The sequence below is a fragment of the Ambystoma mexicanum genome, chromosome 2p (assembly GCF_040938575.1).
Source record: "Ambystoma mexicanum isolate Mex_15411 chromosome 2p, UKY_AmexF1_1, whole genome shotgun sequence".
Taxonomy (NCBI): domain Eukaryota; kingdom Metazoa; phylum Chordata; class Amphibia; order Caudata; family Ambystomatidae; genus Ambystoma; species Ambystoma mexicanum.
Genome location: NC_090923.1, coordinates 1,243,131,820 through 1,243,152,551, shown reverse-complemented (window position 1 = coordinate 1,243,152,551; position 20,732 = coordinate 1,243,131,820). Strand labels below are relative to the sequence as shown.

The 20,732-nt window shown below is 47.5% G+C and overlaps 2 protein-coding genes across 2 annotated transcripts in view; one reads left to right on the top strand and one right to left on the bottom strand.

Moving 5' to 3' along the window:
- The window catches only part of LOC138567390 (actin, cytoskeletal 3-like), a 510,127-nt gene that overhangs the window by 352,162 nt on the left and 137,233 nt on the right, over window positions 1-20,732 (bottom strand). The gene's annotated exons all lie outside the window — the stretch shown is intronic.
- Window positions 1-20,732, top strand: part of LOC138567386 (actin, cytoplasmic 1-like) — a 101,789-nt gene that overhangs the window by 50,534 nt on the left and 30,523 nt on the right. The window lies entirely within an intron of this gene.

The window sequence follows — 20,732 nt, the reverse complement described above, 5'->3', positions numbered from 1 at the left end:
GGCCACGTGACATAGATTCACTTGTACCTGCTCACCAACTGCAAAGGAAAAGAGGCTGGAGGGCTGCTTAAGTAAAGGAAAAGGGAGGGAAAACAAAAAGGCACCAACATGTTAGCAGTGATTGACAGGTGGGTGGGGCTTAGGCCATGTGACCTAAATTCACTTGCACCTGCTCACCAACTGCAAAGGAAAAGGGGCTTGAGGGATTCTTAAGTAGGGAAAAAGGGCTGCAAAACAAGAAGGCATCAACAGGTTACCAGTGAGTGACAGTTGGGTTGGGTTTAGGCCATATGACCTAGATCCAGTAGCATTACATAAACGTATTTCCAACAACTCTGACATTCAACTCAACCATTCCCCCAACCAATGGCTCACACATTTAGTTATAAACACAAAAAACAGTACCATCATTAATTAGTTGCTACACTGTGTTGGCTGGACTTCAGCAGAGCCACCGCATTGTACAACTCCAACACAAAATATCCTGAAATATCCTGTCTGGAGATTTGCAATTGCCTTTTCTTTGGTGCTGCTCTCTACCCTCCTTTAAAGTGACCTTGGCCTTGCCCCAAATGGTATTCATGTCACTCTGCTGATTTTGCTTGATCCCAGTCCTTGAGTTCCTGTGGTACCCCCATTTTACACCTCCAAATTTGTAGGTAATACTGGAGGCAGCAATGGCGTGGAATCACAGACAAAGTTAGCAAGTGAAGAAATGTTTTGCAAAATGTATGTAGCTGGCAGCAACTGTTAAGCTGCAAATGTGGCTGAAAGCCGTTAGAATTAGAAACATAGGGGGTAATTCAAGGTTTGGTGGGATCCCGGCGGTAATTCTGGGAATTTCTGGTATTGTCAGCACCGGTAATACTGGCGCTGGAAATACCGGCTGTTTAATGCCAGTGTGGGCCTGAGTCACATCCATCTCTAGGCTGGAGGTAAGTCATGTAACCCCCGCTGACGAAATGATAGTTTGTCGGTCCGAAAATGTGCTGGTTCCTTTATTTCCAGACCGGCAAACTTATGATGAGACCCATAGTCTGCAAAAGTGATGGCTACAGCCAAGGAGTAGACAGGAGGGGGAGGATCCATAAACTCAACTGGCTGGCAAGGGGCACCTAGTGGAATGGTGCAGCCTAAATCCCTACGTGGGCGATCATGGCAGAGATCAAGGGAAGAAAGGAGATGTTTTTCGCACTCCCTTCAGGATCCTCATGGAGCACGAGTGAGGTACTTGAGCAATGGGTAGCTGACTCACACATGGCTAATGGCTTTCAGTGGGTCCTGGCTGGTATTTCCACACTGCACCAAAAAAAGATAGGCACAAGCAGTTGGACAATCATGTCAGTTTGTAAACACATTGCTGATCCCATGAGGGACGACAGCTGACAACGGCGCCCGTTTATGCTGAACTCAGGTGAGGTGCCTGCTGAAGAGAGCTCTACAACCATGTGGGCCCAATCCTATTTGGTTGTGGTGATGCACCACCTGAGGTGGAGTTCAACATCTTGTTGTCTTCACCATATCTCTTACTAAATATTCCCCCTGTAGACCACGCTCCTCTGGCACCAACTCCTTGTGTGTAAAGCGTTTCGCTAAACAGAGGGCAGGCGGTCGATCACTTTCCTCAGCTGGCTCCCTTCTTTGGAACAGCCTCACCCTCCCTCTTCATCTTGAGCAGGACTTTCTTGAATTCTGGAAGCTCCTCAAGACTTTCCTCTTTACCTCCTCCTTCCCTCCGCTCTCCTCTGCTAATCTCACAGTTGCTTGTTTGGTGTTCAGGGCCCTTATGCATCCTCAGGGCCCCGACCTCCCACACCGAATCGTCCCAGCTTCTGTCTACCCTCAGCACTTGCCTCGGCTCACCCTCCATCCTTGGAGGTTCGCACTTACCTTACATTGCACTTCACCTATTGCTCACCCATGAGCACCACAGCACCTATCCCATTCCCCCTCAGTTCTGCACTTGCATATTCTGAATACTCACAATGCATAGTAGGTCCTGCCCGCCCCTCTGTATTTAAGATTTGTTTGTATGTATTTTAATTGCTTCTCATCTCTTGTCCCCTCCCTGTTGTCCTGTGGGCGCTTTGCAACAGTATGTACTTCCTGTATAAGCGCCTAACAAGCGAACAATAAATAAATAAATAAGACATGGTCAGGCTTAGCATAGGGTGAAAATGCCTGCTAATAAGGTCTAAGATGCAATCTGAGCTAAAGGGAGGACACACAAGAAACCCACACAGGGCTGCTGTCCTCCTTGAGTATTATTTGTCACCTGCTCCTATCAGAAAAGCAGGGAAATGACTTGGCAGCATAACCCCTCTGTGGCAGTACAAGTACCCTGCGGCCAGGGAGTATAGTGGAACTCCAGAAGCCATGCCAGAAGCCGCTTACCTGCAGGCACCAGTGCTCTGCATGACAAAATTCCACACCATACCAAGCAGTCCGACCAGTCCATAAATGCGGTGCACAGCACCCCCTCTGCACACCATGTTCGGGGGCACACACCACCGTCGCCAGTTGTTGTATTTCTAGTTTATACATGCAGCGCACATCAGTGATGATATGATAGGTTATTTATAACGCGCTTAATACCCAGAGGTTTCTAAGCGTGGACCCAGGGTTTGAACCTGTGTTGCTCCGTGCTTCCAAGGCGAGCGCGTTGCACCTGAGCTATCCTCCCGAGACAATGATCACATGACATGGAGGCAGGCAGGCAGTGGGGAGGCAGGCAGGCAGTGGGGGCACCCGTCTCTTGGGGGTACCCAAACTTTAATCGCCAAACATGATAATGCCAATTCCGATGGCATTGACATTAAAGTGGCAAAGGAGGTAAAAACCCTAGGTTTCTATTTAGCCTCTACCCTCAATTTTTGCAAGCAAGTCAATGCCACTGCCTCAGTGACCACATATACCTGCAAGTTCATACAGGCGTGTAAACCACCTTTCTTATCCACTGAGAGATGCATCACCTTGGCGAGAGCCTTGGCTCTATCAAAAATTTATTACTGTAATGCCCTTTACCTAGGTGCTAGCAAATACATAATCAACAAGCTTCAAATACTGCAAAACAATGCACTTAGAACGGCCCTTAGTATTGCTAGAAGACAACATATCTCGAAGGCCAGGCGAAAGAACAACTGGCTCTCAATCGCTTTGAGAGTGGACCAGTCTTTTCTTAGCTTCAGGAAAAATACCAAAAGTTGGCTTCTGACTCAGGACTCATGATGATCCCTAGGACAATACAATATTTCTTCATGACTTGTAAATTGTTCCACTGTACCTAAACTTATGTATCATACTGTCTGTTCCCTGCTGTATTAATGTATATAATGAATGCAACTATCCTGTGTGTTCCCTGCTGTACTAATGTATTTAATTACTGTAACCATCCTGTGTGTAACATGAACATCGAAATTTACCTGTAATGCGCCCAGATACCTCAGGGTTTGGAGCGCAATATAAATAAATAAATAAACAAAGAAACAAACATACAAACAAACAAACAAACAAACAAAGACTATGCCCCACTGGTGAAATGCTAATACATACTAAAAGCCCACTGATAGCAATAAATGAACATATTACCATTTAACCGGGGATGCTTCGGATATGCGCTTGTGGCATATTAAGCTGACTGTTATTGATTTAGTGTTGGCTCAGTTTCTACTGCTGTCATCACGCACCCAATAAGCCCCCCACACTCGTCTCTGCTCCTCAAAAAATCTATGCATGCTAGGTGGCTGACTTCCCAGGGGTCTGTTGGCCCCTGTGCCCTGTCCCCCCTCTGGCATAAAGAAAGAGGTAATTTTGCCACGTGGTGTTTGTTTTTGACCATGTGTTTAGGAGGCCTCTCCTCCAAGGCGATGTGCAGCTTGTTACAAGGGGTTTGGCAAGCTGCTGTTACCTTCGGAGTCTTGGCTGCATTCCCAAAAGGCTTATTCTTCCTCAAATTGTAATATCTGTTTTTAGCCACAGCTTTACCAAGCATCATAATAAAGCTGTCTCAAAAGTCTGCCCTAGACGTAAAAGGAAGAAATACTCAGGTGAAAAACCCCTTAACAAAGACAACAGTGCTCCTTTTCCCACAGATACTACACCGACCCCCCCAACGCGTACGTGCAGACAAGCGGTTGTGAAACAGTACCTTTTTCAGAGCCAAAGGACTCCCGAATCCAAACCCTTGCCAATGGAACTGTTAACCTGCAACTTTGCAAAAAGGACTTCCTTCTCGTCTTTCGCAGACTGCGCTGACTGCTCCAAACTCGTTCAGCAAACGTTCCTCCTCTTCGTTTTCCCAAGGTGTCTCCATGTAGGTAGCAACCTGTAAGTCCATGTTGTGAAATCCGTGTGTTGTGCCGATTGGCCAATAGGGTAGCAAGATTGATCCACATTACTGATGGGTGCACGGTGTTGAGGGGTAGAGAAGGAGGCAAGGTAGTCCTGTGTGGAGTGGGCCACCACAGCACGTTCCGATCTGAGGAGCAGGGAATCGGCTTTTGTACTGGAGTTGGGGGTCAGAGGTTCCCAGAGGATGGGTTGGGGTTGACTTGGGGACAAGCCTAGGAGCTTGGGCGCAGCAGGGCCGGAAGGTGGGGCCCGGAATGAGGAAGCAGGAGTGTGGAGGGGACTGTGCACCAGTAAAATGGGTGGTATAGAGGGTAAGGGGCAAACAGGGGGCAATGCAGGGTGTAGCTGTAAAGGGGCACAGATGTAGTCAAAACGGGCAGTGGCAACAAGGGGTAGAAAGGGTTAAGGGGTGCCACTAGAGTAGGGGGTAGAAGGAGTGCAGGGTGCAGATGCAGTGGGTGGGCGTTCATAGAGGGCAAGGAGGCACTCTAGAGAGACACAGAAGGTAAAGGGGGACACAGGAACAAAGGTCGTAGGAAGTAGGGGAGAGGGCATTTTCTGTCTGGTAAGTGGCGGCAGCAAGTGGCGGCAGCCTGCAGTCTTCTTTGCTCCAGCTGGTGACACTATGGGCGGGCCAGATTCACAGAAGCGTTTTATAATGGCGTGATCCCACAAGGAAACGCTCTGTGAATTAGGCCCTATACCTTTAATTCTACCGAGGAAGCCTACAAAACATCCTGCATGGCGCGCCGGCTGGCGAGCCTAGCGCTGGATTACTAACCGAGGCTAATGCTTGCTTAGGGACCGAGGCAATTCGGCTATTGGTTTCTGACCTGCAATTAAAACGTTTCTCTCCCTCATGCTCCACAACATGCGTGCCAAAAGCTGCGGCTGCTAAAATGACATCTTATTTCCAGAAATCTATTCCCCCGCCTCTGTCTTAACCGCATGCAGAGATTGCTGCGCCTTCGAAGGTTTCTGAAATCCCGGACGCAGCATTGTTACCTGGGGCCAGATTACAGAAACTTTGCACCGGTGCATGGGGAAAGTTTACACGGTTTTAGCACTAGGGCAAACTTTGCCCTATTTTTAAAAACACTGGGACGCATAAAAGAAAATTGCCCCTCAACAAGTGCAGTCTGGCATATTAAAAGCATAGGGCAAAAATTGCAAGAGTGCAAAAAAGATCAATTTTCATTACATTTTTGCACAAGGGCAAAGTTTGCCCTAGTGCTAAAACAGAATGGTATTAGCACTAGGGCAAACTTTGCCCTGATGCAAAACTGCAGTGAAAAGGTATATTGTTTGCACTAGGGCAATTTTTGCCCAGGTGCCTATGCTATGCCAAACTGCACTTGTCATGGTACAATAGTTTTCTAATAAGTTCCAGTGTTTATAGTAATAGGGCAAACTTTACCCTAGTGCTAATACCGTGCAATTCCGCGCTTGCATCAGTGCAAAATTTCTGTAATCTGGCCCCAGGTGTGCAAAACTTGGAACTCCATTGTGAAGAGCAATTGAAAATGAACATTCTGTTCTGCGCCGCTATGTATTAAGGGGGTAATTCATGGATTATATGCACCGAAAAAAACGGGATTTGTGCACCATTCTGCCTGCAAATCCCTGTTTGACAAATGGGTATTTGCGGGCAGAATGGTGCACAAATCCGGATTTTGTCAGCGCAAATAATCCATGAATTACCCCCTAAATGAGGCCATTCTGAACTTGTTACACACTGCTACTAATGAAAGACCTGCTGCCTCCCCTCTGCAAGAAAAAAAACAACGAAGTCAAGTAGTCAACGCCCATTAGAGTGTAATTAAAGGAGGCCCATTTTAATGTTGGTGCAATAAATTAAGTTGAGAGAGATAACGCTCAGATTGCCTCATCGGTCCTTTATCCTGACCCTTGTTCATCTAGCTCCTCTGACACCCAGTTGTCATTTCCCAAACACAAAAATTCAAGACTCTGCAACATTATTGTCCGCGGTAAATTCCAAAGTTTTTCTTGGATTGAAGAGTTCTTAATGGCAGCTGAAGGATCCCCATCACAAGCACCAACAGAGGGTCGAGAAGAGCAATATCAATGGGAAGGCGCAGCACTGACTGACAACTCGCCACTCCTCCAGAGAAAAACCAGAGGCCCCATTCACAAAACATTCCAACACGCAACACAACGGCGTGAATGTTAAGATGAGATCTTCCAGCTGCATGCAGCTTTCAATGTGTGAACACGTGTGGAAAAATGCATGTATTATACATACGTCGATATTCGATAAACAACGTATAATAAATGCATTTTTTCAGACCGTTCACATGATTGCACAGACAGCCGACATTCCTGCTGCTGGGCCACTGCCCATAGTGTTGGCTTTCTGGCAGGGGCCTTGCTAGGCGGGCTAAGAGGGCTATAGACCCTGATCTTTTGGTTGTAGCCCCGGATAGAATCTCAGGAGCTACAGCCAAAAGGCTATAGCTAGCCCCCAGTCCCAACAGTTCCGCCATCAGCGTAGCCCCGGGTCTTTTGCAGACCTAGCAACTCCCCTGCTTTCTGGTTTGTTAAGTGCTACCTATGTCTGTACGATTGAAACACAGCCATAGCACTGCGTCTTTGGGGGATCAGAGCAATTCCTGCCCGAGCCAGGCATGCTAGATGTGACCCAGGGCTTCTGGTGCAGGTGGCTGGGAGCGAACACAAGCCTTATCCCAAGCCACGTAGCCGGAGAGGCCAGGAGATGGAGGGTTGGCCCTGTCCTTGCTAGGCGGGCTAAGAGGGCTATAGCCCCTGATCTTTTGGTTGTAGCCCCGGATAGAATCTCAGGAGCTACAGCCAAAAGGCTATAGCTAGCCCCCAGTCCCAACAGTTCCGCCATCAGCGTAGCCCCGGGTCTTTTGCAGACCTAGCAACTCCCCTGCTTTCTGGTTTGTTAAGTGCTACCTATGTCTGTACGATTGAAACACAGCCATAGCACTGCGTCTTTGGGGGATCAGAGCAATTCCTGCCCGAGCCAGGCATGCTAGATGTGACCCAGGGCTTCTGGTGCAGGTGGCTGGGAGCGAACCCAAGCCTTATCCCAAGCCACATAGCCGGAGAGGCCAGGAGATGGAGGGTTGGCCCTGTCGGTGTGAGGAGTTGGCCCAGCATGAGTTACCCCTGTGGCACTCCCTCTCTGCGGGCGCCCTGCACAGATCATCCAGGCTGCGCAGGTGAAGCATTGGGCAACGGAGTACCCCGTTGAAGAAAAGACCCCGGCTATGGTAGTGACACATAGACGGTGCCACTCATGCAATGGACACCATGTGCAGGAGGCCAAATCGCGGGCAGCGTCAGTGATTGTGGTGCACCTCCATGGAATGGGGTGCCACATATGCTGGCAGTGTAACTTGGTAGAGGCGGGAAGTGGCGTGCCAGCTGGGCCCTCTGAACTCAGGGTTGGGCTCAGCTGCACTAATGGCACCCTGCATGCGCCTCTATTAGCATTCTTGTTTATTTAGTAATGATGGGTCCCTTGCGTGGAGCACAGGGGGAGGGACCCTTTGCTTAGATCAGCCTGGAGGGTCCCAGTCTGTACCAGTTAAAATGTTTCCTTCCTCTAACATGTGCCTCATATTGAAGCCTCCTTTTAAGATGGCGAGGCAGGCATGGAGTTACATGCTCCCCCACTTTGAACTATCATCGGTCTGAGGATAGCCTTAGCATGATTCATGAAAGTGTGCAGCCATGAACTCGATTTAAAGGCCACGAGTTGCCATCTACTAACCTAAAGCTCAGGCACTTCCAGTAGTACCCCTGAACTCTCCGGAACATTGCACTGAACCCCTGTTGAATGAACCTTTAATTGCATAACTCTCCCTGTTGGAATGTCCGAGAGCAGTGGGGGTTCAGGTCCCACGCTCTTCAACCTGGTGATCGTGTGTGTAAATACCCAGCCTGGGGAGATGAGGATGAAACAAGCTCGGCAACAAGTGGCAGCCCCAACCTTTCAGCCTGAGCATCAGCTGTGAGAACTCCCTGTTCACTTGCTGCAAAAGGAAGGACGGCTAAGGAATATTAAGACCTTGCACTGAAATCATTTGCCCTCTAATGGAGCTGATGTAAGAAGAGGTTAGGGTGACCAGATTTTTAAAAAAAGAAACCCGGACGGGCCATCGAAATAGAAGTGGGACTAATGTAAATACACATACAACTTTAGTCCTACTTCTATGTTGCTGGCCTGTTGCAGGGGGCGGGGAGGGGGTGTGCTAGCATGCACACTTCTCTCATTGGAGGAGAGTGCCAGGGAGGGGAAGGGAGAGGAAATAGGGGTGTGAAAAGCATTTCACACCCCCATTCGCGCAAAAGATTTGCGCCGGGACCTGATTTTGGGATTTCGAAATCGGGTCTCAGAAAAATAAGGGACCATAGCCGAAACCCCGGACGGGGTTTATAAAAATGAAAAAACTCCTGCAACCCCGGGACGTCGGGTGATTTCCCCGGACTGTCGTGGGAAAACCCGGACGTCTGGTCACCCTAGAAGAGGACTTTGTGCTGACAAGCATGAAGACCACCCAATGGTTCAGTCCCTGGAAGAGCTTGTCAAGCTCCCACAATGCTGAGACCAGCAGACAGCCACTAGGAAGCCAATGATGCCGATGTGGATCACGATCAGTTACGCCTCTGCAAGGACCCGTATCCTGATTAGTGGCTATCGTGGGTTTCTCCAACCACTTGCCCAGCCGTCACTCCTAGAGAGCCTTAGCCCCCACCTATGGTAGGTCCTAGTGATAATTAGCACGACCCTGTTCCCACCATCGCTTCTGCGCTGCATGTGGCAGTGACTACCTATCCCTTACCTCCATTAAGATAGGGCTCAGTATCCTACACTTAGTCATCGTGACTTGGATGGCCATTGGCTAGTTCATGAACGGACCCTAGAAGAGCCCACGACTGCTCTCTGACGTTACACCAGGAAGAACGCAGACTAGTTATGAAATTAATCTTTGATTCACCAGGCGTTCAGTGTGAGGTTCCTGTTATCTGTTCCTCTCTGTCTTCTGTCCCTCAATCTTAGGTCTCTATTTTGCTTAAAAACCGAGTGTGTACTCAGCATATCTAAAAAGGGATAGCACACCCACAACCAAAACTCTCTTTTACTATCCCATTTTAAGGAGACCATTTCAGCCCATACACACTCTAGGGTCGCAGAATTAATTTAGATTAGACTTCCACAGACTGTATAGTGATGACATTCTCGGGCTTTTCTGTGCTGTTGTTACCCTTTTGTAATTTAAATACATAGGTTGATTGTTCATTTGGATACACTGGGCTTTTCATCACTTTTACACTTTTTTACTTTTTCTTTTTGATTGTTTTTGGTTGTGGGTATGCGAGCCTCTATTATATAGGCAGTGCACACACTCGCTCTCCTAGGAAAATAGAGACCCAAGACAGAAAGCCTAGTTCCTCAGTGTGTGGCTCCTTAGCAAAAAAAACACTGGTTAGCTATCTAGCCTAGATGTGATTTACAGTTCCAGGTTGGGTAGTATTGTGATGTAGGATGTCCCTGGTGACACGGTATGCCATACATCGCTGCATTGCATAAAGATGGAACACGCCCAGGCGTGGGCACCAGTCCCAGAGAGTTGTCCATGTCTCCATGTGTGAATATTACGAGGCTCTGGGCTAGCAGGAGGCCTCGCAATAACTGGCCCATGCTCCGCGCCTGTTGGCACTATGCGGTGCAGTTTCACCATGGGCAAAGGCTCTCCAAGCATCCCCGTGTTCGTCATGCAACCATCTGTTCACCGGACCCCTGCACAGGGCTGTCTGTGGCTCCTCACAGTCAGCGGTTGGATCATGGGGCCAGCAAGTCAGCTCCTCGCGGTCAGCAGGTGGATCCTATGGATGGCAAGTTTGCTCCCTGCAGACGTTGGGTGTTACCTGTGGCTGGCACGTGGCACCAGGCTCTCCTGGTGCCACTGTGATCTCCCCGCATTTTTGCGGGTGGTGCCAGGCGAGTGCTTCTCATTGTCTCCCCACGGTTGGGGCCCCCAGTGGTTTGCTTCATGCCCACGGTCCATCCAGTAGTGTCCTTGGCAGACTGAGCACAGAATGCTGCCTCTGCACCACAAGTTAGGAGGGCTCCTCTATGCAGGTGCAGACTCTATAGAGACCTTTCCTCCCTGGATACAAGGACCATCCTATTGCCTGTGGTCTTCCCCTGCTAGGGCCATCACCTCCACCTCAGCAGTTGTGGTGTTGCTGTAACTGTTTTCACTTCCCTACCCTGGGCACCCCAATCACGGGGGCACATGCAGCTCCTGCGGTGGCCTGTTGTTTGGTGTCTGCACTGCCAACACCAACCTGCACCATGGATATGACCGATGATGACGACAGAGTCGTGTCCTCATCTAGGACACCACCATCTGGTGGTCCTCGCCAACTGGGCAGCCTGCAGAATCCCTTAAGTTTTAGTGGCAGCAAGGGAAGACTATGAGGAGGTGAACAAATTGATGCTGCTGTTCTATGCAGGTTGCATGGTTCACCTGCTTTTCAAAGAGTTGCTGACCAGAGGCGACTTGTAATACGTAGACAAGGAAGCCCTGCAAATATACTTCCACCCAATGGCCAACAGAGACTATGAGAGGTTCCGGCTACTCCGGACATACCAGGCCCCAGCAGAATCCCCCGATGGATATCATGTCTGTCTTCACCAGCTTGCCGTGTCATGATGTCAGCTGAGGAATGAGACTGATGAGATACGGGTGCGTCCTCGCAATTGCTATGCCAGATCCTTAAAGAACCTGACATCTTGCTGCAACAGATCATGGGTGATGGAAGCAAACACAAGTGTCTCCACACACTCCATTTTGCCTTCCTGTTCCAGTTTTTCCAGTTCTTCCTTTACTGTCTGATGCATTGCTACTGGAATAAATCTGACCTTGTGCATGAGAGGCTTGGCATCTATTTTCATCACCATCCTGTGTATGTAGTTCTTCAAGCACCCCACATCTTTCCTTCTGTGGCTGCTCCTTCTTGCGCAACATAGAAGTGAGGCCGGGGTAGTGCATATGTGAGAATGGTGGTCAAGCCTGTGGGATCCATAAATCCCCATGATGACCATGAAAATGCCACAAATGCTGTGGGAGAAGGTGTGCTTGGATATTCTTTGACTGATCCATCATAAATGAATCTCTGATGACAAACTGCTTGTCACACTCAGCAGAAGTAAAAATCAATAGGGACATTATCCCAAGAATGTCATCCAATATTTAGAGGAGGTGTTCCATAGAGAAGGATATCCCATGACTATCATGACTGACAATGGGCGGCAATTCAAGTCACGTGAGATGGAGTGTACATAAGCCTGAGCAGTCTCACCCATAAATGTCATTCAATTTACCACCCTGAGGCAGACGGTTCAATGACGAGATCTAACAGGATTCTAATGAAATGAATACATGGAGCATTTGGGGGCAGGCAGACATGGAAGGGAGCTGTGAAGGACACTGTCACAGTACACATAATGAGTAACTACTGAGATTAGTCCTTTTGAAATGTCCAGAGTATGAGGAATTCGACCATTCGCACGGTGGGTGTACGCTCACCTGAGCTTTTTTGAAATTCTAAATGAAATTGAAGGATGGTAGATCAACCTCCAGAAAATGTGTGGCGCTAATCCACACACATTGTCTAATGCTCACTGCACGACATACACCTAGAGCCGTTTACTCTTGGTGGATACAATATTGAGCACTGCACATGTAAATATATTGATCTACTTGTTTAAGAACACACAATGGATAGTTCAGCACTTATGATTGTTGTTTGTATGTCAGTATAATGATTATTAAACAACTGTGATTTGTATTTTTATGTCCAAACGTTGTTTTGAAAACACTATTGGTGAAGTAAATCAAACAGATGGATTAATTCCATTCTCTTTCAGATTGCCTTTGACTCTTTTGTTTCTCCTGTCTTTTCAGGATTGGTAGTAAGTACTCATAGACTAACACTCAATGATCTCGAAATATCGAGACTCGGCAATAGCCTAAATAGGATGGTCTATTGAGTAAACTGTTTCTTTCTTGGTGAAACACACAGGGGTACACGTTCTAGTTGACATAAATGTACAGTCTGCCTTACATCTTCTGCCAGTGAGGGAAGGCCAGGACCTCCAGGAGGGAAGCAAGATCCCTCCCCTAAACATCACCCAGGGAAAATAGGGAGATACTGACTCCAGCAGACCCTTCAGCAGCTCCAGAACTGGTACCAAGCCAGCACACAGCATGCCCTGCTAGGCTCTCCATCAAGCTCCCTAGGTGGGAAGTGCCAGAGAGTCTTTGAACCAAACCAAGGACAATGCAGCTCCCTGCAACACTCTCCTCAGCTTTGGGCCATCCACCTTAAAGGATGACATGAGCCCAGTGAAGAAGCTAGGAGGAGGGCATTGTTTGTTTGTTTGTTTATTTGTAATGCGCACCAGACCCAGGGGTAACCGGGCGCAGCAGAAGATTATGCGAAACTTACAAGAATATGCATTGACAAGCATCTACCGACATCTGCCTCAAAGGACATTTTTAAGCCAGTCGAGCCCCTTCAGCTGCAACTAACTCCACTGCTGACTGTTTTTATGCTGCAGTTGCTAAAGCCGTCCGAAACGCCTCAACCAGTGCTTCAGAACCACTGACCAGCACTGAGACGATTCCTGACCCCGAGCCACTTTGTAGGTCAGCTGGCAGCCGACTGTCCAGCCTCGCTCAACAAACTGGTATCAGGTAATAATATCGCCATATATATGGTCGCCGTAAATAATATCGCTGGGAAAATGTTGTGGCGATATTATTTGGGTGACCATATATATGGCGACAGGGGCAAAAAACAAAATGTAAAAAAGAAAAGAAAAGAAGTTTGGGGGTTGCGGGGGTGTCCCCCGCATGTTCCATGCAATAATGTCGCCACAAAAAACGACCATTTTTCGGCGAGAGTTTTGCATGGCGTGATTTTTGTGGCGACATTATTACATGGAACCGACAAACTTCCTGCTGCCTGATACCCGCAGCTGTCTCCTATCTTGAACTCTGTCACAGAAGCTGCAAATCACCCTGAAACCGGCTCAACCCTGTCGAGCACCAAGAATGTCTAGAAGCACAAGGTGTGTTGTGGTTCTGTCTGCTTGGCCCTTCACCGAAGGCCCCTATTGACATTTTACGCCCCCTTGCTCCTTTTGTGTCGAAACCAAGTATCCTTGAACTATTACGATGAATTACTATACTGACTACCCACCTGTCAGTATCCAGCATGCATCCCTTTTCCTTCTTTGAGAATGCCTGTACTCTGCTTTACAGGGTGGGTTGTGTTTCATAGTTTGCCAGAACTGTCTGTTGTGATAATAATAAAGTAGATATTTGTATACAACCTTGACTGGACAGTCCCTTTTATCATTGGGTAATAATTGTATTTTCGCTGTGTTGCAACTAACCAACGATACACAACCTTTCGGAGATAAGCCTGCATTTCTGTCCACGTTACCCTGGACCAATGCTGCCCCGGAAGTTTATTCGTCATACAGAGGTCACAAGTCAAACAGCAAACTGTGTCCTACATGATAAAGCAAGCCATATTTGTCAGTGTTAACTATATAGAAGTTGGTGATAAGAGCCAGCAAACCCAGCCTCACAACAAAATAGACTTTGACAGATGTTAGGCAAGGAAAGCGATTGTGCATAATCTGGTTGAGTGATTCATGATATAATTTCCGGTTGCGCTTAAGACCAGGGGATGTAATTGGCTGAGACCGATAAAGGTCATTGCTCTGTTGCACAACACTGTCAGGATGTCTAATGGCAGAGTGTGAAACAAGTCAGTCTGTCCATACATTGAGGCTACAAGCATTTTTAGGGCCTCCTTCTTCAGAGTCTCCTTAGTAGTCTCAAACATCAAGTGGTTCTAGCAATCCAAGTTACCCCATCAGGTCCACTACAAGGGTGAGGAGAGAAAGAACAAGACCCCAATATCTGGAGGAGTATGCGTCACCCCTGCTCCTCTATCTGACCAGTGATGCTTCAATGGAGAAGCCGTTTGGCATTATAGTTTCTGTGGGATCTAGCATGGGAGGAGTTCAGGCAGAAGGAGGAGGATGTGTGTTCACTCCATGGTAAAGGGGAGGTTTGTTGCATGCGCATGTTGTTCTAATGTCATGCATGGAAGGTTGCGGTGCGCAGTGATTCAGAAAGCTGCAGACATTGTAGGAAAGTCATTTGGTGTTAAGAGCCATCCTAGGAGAGGGCACTCCTGTCAGGTCCTTCGCTGGTGCCAAGAACCCCATAGTAGCGAAGAGGACCTTTGACAACAAATTTAGAGATTATAAACTAGAAAGTACAAATATAGACCCCGTAGAGTACCTTGTTGAACACATTACTCTGGTCGTCTGGTTCTGGTTTGAGCTGAATTCAAGGGACGGTGGGTGCAGGGGCGAAGTCCACAACTCAGAGAAAGGATCTACCCCACGCCTAAACTGGTTGCGCCAGAAAAGTCTTGAAAGCAAGGTCAATCCCAATGCGAGTGGGCATGGACTCCCAAATCCTTACATGGCAGCGGACAAGTTGGCATTGGACTTCATAATGCACTAAACTGTGGATATGACAGCATGATCACAGCAGGGGGGACCAAGTGCGGCGGGCGGTGCTGGGCAAGCGTGTGAGGAGGTAAGCACTTGGATTAAAGTTTGCAAGGTAATGTACATGTAGGAAATACGTTGTCTATGCTACAGGTGCAATGAATGAGAGAAGCTGGGTTGCCTAAAGCTCTTGACATAAAAAGTGGCAAAGTCCAGGGACACAGACCCTTGTATCATGACACTATCTTGATCGGCTCCAAACGTACAGAAACTCCAGGAGTTTATGGCGCCCTTGTGCGCCGCGTGCAAACCTTATAAAAGCTAAAAGGTACAGCTCTCCGCGACTCACTCTGCCCAGCAGTTACCGTCCATTTTCTTCAGGCCACACTTGCGCAAGTCAACGGTAAGTCCATGGAACAGGTAGCCTTTAAGGAGGAAAGCGAAAAGAACATTCATGCAGGGTGTGTTTTTTTTAAACACTATTTGAATGGTCCTTATCTGAAACTGTAAAGTAGATTCAGGCATTTTTAACCGACCGGTACACTTGAGGTTTATTGTTGTTTCAGCATAACTGCTTCAGAATTCGAATTTCAGGAGACATTTCGGCATCAACTGAAAGTGAAATTCTGCAGTGGGGCAGCTTGGCGAGGCGAGGCTATGCCAGGCACCGCTACCGCCTGACGCATTTGGGGGAGAGCTTTAGTTGGGAGGTGAGCAGTGCAGGAAATGGGCTGGAACACGAGGGAGCCCTTGTAGCCAGGCTGCTCTCACTGCACAGCCCATTCTTTATCTGTGCCTCATTGAGCAGACCGCTTTCTTCTGGAAGCAGTTTGCTTGTTCCTCGCGTTCAGAACACACAACCAGTAACTGCCAAAGCCTCACAGTTTTGAAGCTGTTCAAACTGTTATATATGTCCTGCATTTTACAGACAACTTTTTATTAGGGTGAATATTGTGAACAATCAAAACAGAAGAGTCCATTATTTTCTTAAAGGGTTTTCTCAATGAATCACTATAAGATCTGTTTAACATTTAAAATTATGGACATTATGTTGTTCTCAAGATGTTCTTTGCTTTTATGGAGATCGCCAGGATTGGGTTCTATATAGAGATACTGTGTGATGCAATGTGGCCGGGGGGCCATGCCGCTTGACCCCCGTCCCCTCCTTCCCAAAGCCCCGCCCCTCCTAGGAAGTGACGGTTCCCCCAATAAATGTTTTCAATTTCCACCAGTGCAGGTGAGGCTATGCATGGTTGCAGTTCGTTCTTGGGTTTTTCGCCAGGATTTCCAATTGCTCGTCTTGCCAGCACTGTGTTGTGGTGAGAGGTTTTAGGCTTTAAACGTTGATGAGTGAAGATACCTTGTGTTGAGTTTCAGAAATTCTAGGAGGAAGGCACAGTGTTGGCTTGTGGCATTGGCAGTGCCTTGAAGTGATGTATTGTAGCAGATTGCGATGTAAGTGCAGCAGAATTAAAAAGCGTAAGGCAGCAGCCACCCCAATTTAAGGACACACAAGATGAAAGTAAATTATGATAAGCAGCAATGTTTGATAAAAACCAGAAAGGGGGTAATATGACAATTACAGTGGAATATGACTGAGTCATGTATTCACACGTCATTTCTCGAGTTTGATCTGGTATTAAAATAGGTGTGGCATAAAATGACACAGATTGACAAGGGGGGTCCTGGGAGTCCCTCTGCCAGACATTACTCCTGGTTACAAGGGACTTACCCAGAGTCTTTAGCTCACTATCTTTCACAGAGAAGAAATATCCCAAACATATCAGTCTTTGTCCTGCCCTAGGGCAGTCCATCACCGAAATGCTAGGCAATTCTCCTCTGAACAAGAGTACCAACAGCATCCCCAGACACGTGTTTCGGTCTGGTTGGACCTCATATGCAAGTAACTTTAGGTCTCACCCTAAGTTACTAGGGGAATCCAGACGTGGACCCCTTGCTCACTATTCTTACAGAGGCACAGCTCCTCCCTACTGATGAGGTTTTAGATACAGAGGTGGTGTGTTGGGTTAGGGAAAGGTCCATGTCCAATGTGCATCCAAGGCTTTTTACCACGTTTGAGGTTGCCGGAGCTGGTCCTAGGGATTGAGACCATGGGATTGGTTGGGGAAGGTGGGCTTTTTTCCCGCAGACTAGGAATTCAGTTTTGGATTCTTAGGTGTATTTCTCTTACCTCACCTATCCGCACCACTTCTCGGCCATCAACTCCATCATCCTGTCCCGTCTAGACTACACAAACTGCCTCTATCTAGGCGCTCCAACATTTCAGCTAAGGAAATTCCAAAGAATACAAGATGCGGCAGCACGCCTGCTCATTAACCTACCCCTCATAGAACACATCAGCCCTACACTAAAAATCCTCCAGTGTCTCCAGACTGGTCGACTCACTACCTCTAAAGCCATGTGCATCACACACCGCACCATCCACAACACAGGTCTTGAATTCCTTAAAGACTAAATCCTGCCCTACCAGCCCTCAAAGAATTTCAGATCTCGCACAGCATATCGCCTAGAGATCCCACATTACAACTCCTCCAGAATTGGTGGATCCACATTTTTCATCCAAGCATCGACTATCTGGAACTCCCTACCCCTACGCATTTGCAGCACTGAAAATCACCTGAAATTCAGAAATGCCCTAAAAACTTGTCTCTTCCCAACATCCTCCTGAACTGCTCCCCCTTGCTAAACTTTACTGCTGACCCAACATCCCTATACAACAATCACAGCACAGATGCCGGCAGCGTTTGCAGCGGCTCACCCTGACAAAAAGTCGCCCCATGCACAACAACACTCCTACACGATAAATACAGCATGGAAGCCAGCAGTATTCACTGTGGCACACTGCAACAAACCTACCCCTTCCCCAACCACAGCACAGATAACATCAACATTCGCATCAGCTCACCATGACAAACTACCGCCACATCCACAACAACACCCCTACCGGTCAAATACACCAGGGAAGCCAGCACCATTCTCTGAGGTACACCACAATAAACCTCACTCGCTCTCGCCTCTTGGACTATCCCTCCAGAGAGACCACGAATAAAGGGACATGGCCACACTGGACAAAGCATGCTGCACCCAAACTACATTAAAGCATACGGTACATATACCTTACACCACGTTCTGTGGACACAGGCCGCAGGCATGGCCAAACATCCAGGCACAGTAGAATGCAGCTATGGCTATGCCAGTCCGGTTTAGCAGCGCACATAACTGTCCTCACTGAAACACCTGACGTACCTCAACACCTCTGCCACTACCATACAGCGACTACTAACGAAAAGAAAATTCGGTATAGCTGGGCACCAGTGATCGAAGTGGGTGGGAGCGGTCGGGAGCGGTGCTCCTCTACTTCTTTTAATTAAGTTTTACCATTCCTATACTTTTATTTTAAAAAGAAATCGTTCCGGAACGGTTTCGTTTTAAAATTAAAGTGTAGGAAGAAGTTGAAACTTGTACTTTTAGTGCACTGCACAGGACTTTTCCTTAAAGAGCAGGCACATGTTTTTTTAAATTTTTATTGTGCATGGGAGGGGGTGCGGCGATGGGCTCTGTGGGGAGCGGTGCAGGCCAGTAAGGAACATAGTTCCACTACTTCTTTTCGTACACTTCCACCACTGCTGCGCACGCATTGAATCTTCAACTATAGGACTCTATCCCAAACCACCAACAGCCCCCACCACGTGCCTGACCTTGAGCTGCTTAGTGGAGCCTAGCCAGTCACCTAAGTCTTATGCCGGTGAAAATGCAGACAAGTATCTCTTAAACTAAAACTCTCAGAACCTCCACCCCGTTAACTGCGGTCACCGAGGGCGTTCCAACCACAAAGCACATTGAGGCCATACACATGGGGAAAGAGCCCTATATAAATAACCGAATACATTACATTTGAGGGAAGACCTCTCTCTATGTCTCCTCATGATATCTCCAATTGGCAAGTAAGGTTTCAGAGAATGGCCACAGATATAAGGCAAGCACCTTTTGAGACCGTTCTAATAGGACGCGGTGTAAGGCTGGCGTACACACAAGGACTACGTTTGGAAGTGGGAGTGATCTTTTACCAAGAAATTCAACTCCCACAGTTCCAAAGCCAGTATGTATGTAAGAACTCCATGTTTACTCATTTTACAGTATATCACTTCCTCCTCTGAAGTTCACCGATCATGTGCCCGGAAGTGACCCTGCTTTGACGAGGGGTAATAAAAAACCCTTGCTGATTCACAATACCAGGGGTCAGAGCTTGAAGTACAGCTGTGCCGAGCAGAGCATAACACTGATACCAATTCACTTACCTAATTTCTGGAAAGGCGAGTGAATGACTTGTCAGCATTTTGTCAGCATTTTAATCCCCTCATCCACAATAGCGCCTGTGCCATGTATCTGATAGCGAGGGGTGTTAGTAGGTTCGCCAGCCCTTGGCTTCTCTTTGCTCTCTTGAGAGGCGAGAGTGCAAGCGGGCCAAGTGCCCTGGCTGCAGGAAGAAGTCCTGGTTGTCGCGTGGCAACCCCACATATTGACCTGCGGGCATCTCTGCTTGATCTCCAAAATGGAAGACGGCAGAAAAGTTAATTTTCTCATTTCTATTCATCTCACCACAGAATACTGATTATTGTTCGTGTAGTGCTTACCGGCAGTTTCAAAGCGCTTCGATCCTGGACATTGTTTGTAATCAACTGAATATCATCACCCTGTGTATGGAAGGAAAACAAATATGAGGCTGAAAAAGCCGGACTTCTAATCAAGAACTTTCAGGTTATAAATTGATCTTTGCCATATAGATTTGCACTCCACATTTCTGGGGTGGGGGCAACTATACAACACGCTATCTTCCCAGGACAAGACATAAAAAGTGCACATGTTTTATCCTGAAAAGATACATACATGTTCATGGCAGCCATGAGGCGCAGGGATACAGGGGTATTCATCGCCATGCAGAAACCTTGCTCACTGTGAAGTCCCTGCCCTGGATAGAGGGGTCCTTCAGCCCAAAGTAGGCTACCTGCTTTCTGGGACTCACGAATAAATATATTGCTTCAATGTGGAATACATGGGTTTGGTATTTCAGGTGAGACTTTCGGAATTACTTTTTTTAGGCGAATTGAGTGTGCGGCCTTGAGTTCAGGAACTGTAGTAGTTTTTTGTGTGGAATATTTGTAATCTGCCAAGCAGTGGCAAGTCTCTGCCCGGCACTCCTATCCAGGCATGCATCAAGCGAGGAAAGGCAGGAGACTGTGAGAACCAATGTTCAGAGAAATGGTCACTGAAGAACTGCGACATGTGTCGCACATAGTGAAACCAAAGCACGCACAGTGAGACAGGGGCGCCTACAAAAGTGACAAGATCCCAAGTGCTAGAAAATCATTCCAACAGCATAAGGATAACAAAGTACACCAGTAAAGACAATTCTACAGTCAAGAAGTGGTTCTTGCTAACCAAGAGCATGCGCAGAGTGTCCTTGGAGGCACTAATAAACACATATATAGTATTTTAAGGGCTAAGCGCGCTTGACTGTTTTTCGGCCTTGAATTGCTTTGTTCTTTTAGGCTTCTGATTACAAATAGAGACAAAAGAGGTCATTTTGAATTAGGTGTAAATTGCCCAGAGTGGCCTGCAGTTGTCCAGACTTACTTGTTGGCGGCCATTTTGATGCTATTTTGTTTGTTTTGTGCACTGAGTGTAAAATAGACACTGGACTCGGGCAGTCTCAGGTTTTCATGACATTTTGAGCCCTGTGCACAAAACAATTGTTAATAGCACC